General features: G+C 49.2%; 1 protein-coding gene across 1 annotated transcript in view; it reads left to right on the top strand.

The window, feature by feature from the left end:
- The window catches only part of LOC101651317 (sacsin), a gene marked incomplete at both ends in the record, with an annotated part of 19838 nt that overhangs the window by 4692 nt on the left and 11460 nt on the right, over positions 1-3686 (top strand). The gene's annotated exons all lie outside the window — the stretch shown is intronic.

Below are 3686 nucleotides of genomic sequence, written 5' to 3'. Positions count from 1 at the left end.
TTCTTGTTATATATCTAATTATCTTTATAAATAAGTATATTAAATTATCATCAATTTGGTTTTATCTCTCTAGAGAACCCTGTATAACACATTTAGGAGCTTTCTGAGACTTAATTTTAGTGACAGGTCCATGAACGCCCATGGTGATCGCACAGAGCCCTGGTGGTGGAGTGGGCTCTGTGTTGGGCTGCTCGTCGCAAGGTCAGTGGCTGGAGCCCACCTGCTGCCCCAAGGGGAAAGATGAGGCTTTCTGCTCCTGCGGAAACCCAAACAAAGCGACAGTTCTGTCCTGTCCCATAGGGTCACTGTGAGCCCGATCAACTTGAAGACAATGAGTTTGTTCTTCATGTACGAGAACTTAGGACGATCCAACCAGAGAACCAGCCCACTGTTGATCCTTGTTTGCCCAGGCCATCTCCCTGTGCCTGCATAGCTCTCTCTTTCCCTGCACCCTTTAGCTTGATACATATGCACACACAATCCAATCAGAAACCCCAAGCAGAACAAGCCACTGCCACGGAGTCCAGTCCCACGCGTAGTGCCCCTACAGACCAGAAGAACACGGGCTCATAGATATTTCCAGGGCTGTGATCTTTACAGAAGAGCCCTTGTAGTGTAGTGGTTATGCGTTGGGCTGTAAGCCACAAGGTCACCAGTTGGAAAACCCCAGCCACCACACAGGAGAAAGACGAGGCTTTCTACTCCTGCCGAGTTCCAGTCTTGGAACCCCACAGGGACAGTTCTACCCTGTGCTGTTGGATCCCAGGAGTCAGAATTGACGTGATGGCAGGGAGTTCATCTTTCCGGAAGCAGAGTGCCACACCTATCTTCTGCAGAGTGGCTGGTGGGTTCAAACCACCGACCATTTTGTTAGCAGCCCGGTGCGCTAACCTTTAGCCAAGTGGGCCACAAGGGCTCTTTTATTTACAATGTGCAGTTTGAGTTTAGTTGTTTATGAAATTGACAGCAAATCTTATTACATAGCTACCCAGAACTAATTTTTTTGTGTATGTGCTTGATACCATGTTTACTGTTCATCCAAATTTGAAACAGGTGGTGTTGTTGGGTAAGTGTTGGGCTGCTAACCAAATGGTTGGAAGTTCAAACCCACCAGTCGCTCCTGGGAGAAAGACAAGGCGGTAGGGTGGCTGTGAGTCATCGGGATGGGCTTGATGGCAGTGTTAAGGGGGGCCCAGAGAGCCCTGAAGATGGGGGTGTGGAGACCTGTATCTCACATTTCCTGGCATGTGACTTGGGGAAGGAGAGAAGGCTATTCCCTGAGCTGTCTGTCTCTGGAGGTGAAGTATCGAGTGAGAGCCTGAACTGAGGTCAGGCAGGGTTGGTGGGAGAGCGAGGGTGCGCTCCTTAGGCCAGGTTGGACGTGAACCTTGGAGCAAGCACTGTGAGATGTCAACTTGACTCTGACTGGGCTTCTTCAAGTGCCAAAGTTCGGAAGGTGATCCTCCAGGAGAAGTTTCCAGCCATGTTTGAAGACTGTTAACCTCTTAAGACTAAGGTTCCCAAACATATTTGCCCTACCACCTTACCCTTTTTTCAGAAAAGAAATTACTCAGACCACCCAATCCCCCTGCAATTAAAATAATGTTTACTGTCTCCTATCATCCAAGATATAGTGTAGGAATCTACATTTGCAGCCCCATCCCAGGCCTCCTGCCTCTGCCCCTCCAGGGGAATTGTTGGCCACTCTCCATGGTAAGATTGAGGAGCTGACTGCTGGGGAGATTGGTCTACCTTTGGATTACTGAACTTACTTTCCCAAAAAGGCATTCCGTGGCTTGCCTCTGGGAGGTCACATTTTCCCCTGTTATTATGAGAAACCAGGAGTCCTGGTGGCCCTGTTGGGTAAGCATTGGACTGCTAACTGCAAGGTCAGTGGTTCAAACCCACCAGCCACTCCGAGGGAGAAAGATGAGGCTGTCTGTTCCCGTCATGACTCAGTCTTGGAAGCCCTCGGGAGCAGTTGTGCTCTCTCCTGTAAGGTCACTAGGTGCTGGGATCAGCTGGATGACAACAGGTTATTATGGAGAAACGAAGGGACACAAATGGTGACATACGTTTTTTCCAGGAAAGCCCATTTCAAGGAAGGTATACACCAAAGGCTACTCCAAGAGTCAGAATCCTCATATGTGCCTTCCTCCACACATTTTAAAGATTAGCAAGACACAGATGCCCAAACAACTCATTGCCATTGGCTCACTTCTGACTCATTACTATTTATGGATGTAGAAAGTCTCGTGTTTCTCCCAAGGAGTGACTAGTGGTTTCAAACTGCTGACCTTGAAGTTAGCAGCCCAATCATAACCACTATCCCACCAGGGCTCCTATATAGAGATGTGCATGCAATACAATGTGCATCATCTCACCAGAGTCTATGAGCACTCCTCAGGGTACCATTCTTTATCCTCACTGTGTATTTCTAAACATGCCTCCCTCCGTTAACATTCATTCAAAGCATTCTGACCACTGCTCCTCCTTATGTGCACTTCTCTTCCCTCCTGCTTTAAACCAAAAAACCAAATTCGCGCCCAGCCAGTCTGTTCCGACTCACAGTCCCCCCGGGGTGTTCGAGCCTGCGGTTCTTTAGGGACTAGAAGACCTCGTCTTTCTTCCACGGAGAGGCTGGTGGTTTCAAGCCGCTGGCCCTGTGGGCTGCAGCCCAGTGCGGAGCACTGTGCCACTGCTTCGCATAGCCGTGTCCTTGCTCACTTCATGAGTGACATCACACAGCACTTGCCCTGTCGACTCTGACTCATGTTCCATGGCACAAAGTCCTCAAGTTCCACGCATGCCGCCTTTGTATCAGCATTCCATTCTCTTGATGGCTGAGTCAAAGTCCATTGCGTGTATTTATCACGTGCTCCTTATCCATGCATGCATTGATGGCCATTTCAGTTGTTTCCACGAATTTGTTGACTTCGATGAGAGCTGCAACGACCACAAGGTGTGCCTATGTCTGTCCGTGTCAGGTCTTTGGGGCATGTGCGTAAGTGTGGAATTGTTGGGTCGGATGGGGGTTCTTCCCCAGCACCACAAAAGAACATTGAAAATGCCATGGACTACTAAAGGACAATCCGGTCTGTCTTGGAAGAAATATGGCCAGCATGCTCCTTAGAGGCCAGGATGACAGAACTTCATCTCACGTCCTTTGGACATGCTGTCAGGAGAGACTGGTTCGTGGAGAAGGTCATAATGGTCAGTAGGGTAGAGGGGCAGCACCATGTCAAAGAGATGGATTGACATGGTGGCCGCAACAATGGGCGCAGGCATAAGAACGATTGAGGATGGCGCAGCCCTGGGCCATGTTTCCTTCTGTCATGCATAAGGTCACTATGCATCGGTACTGACCTGATGGCACCTAACAACAACAACAACAACAACAACAACAACAACAACAACAACAACAACGGTAGTTCTACCATTGCCATCAAGCCAGGCATGACTCACAGAGACCCTAGATATGGTTTCTGAGATGGCGAACCATTATGGGAGCAGGCACCCTCTTCTTTCACCCACAGAGGAGCCGATGGGTCTGGATTACTGACCTGAGGATGGGAGCCCAGCACTTAACCCATAGCGATAGCAGGGCTCCTTTGGTATTTGATCCTGACCTCAGTGGAATCAAGTCAATTCTGATTCATAGCAGCCCTATAGGGCAGGGTTGAACT

This window comes from Echinops telfairi, unplaced genomic scaffold (assembly GCF_000313985.2).
Source record: "Echinops telfairi isolate 266 unplaced genomic scaffold, ASM31398v2 ScPeMD7_2565;HRSCAF=3150, whole genome shotgun sequence".
NCBI classification, from domain to species: Eukaryota; Metazoa; Chordata; class Mammalia; order Afrosoricida; family Tenrecidae; genus Echinops; species Echinops telfairi.
The sequence above is the reverse complement of the archived record's forward strand: the minus strand, read 5'-3'. Positions and strand labels throughout refer to the sequence as shown.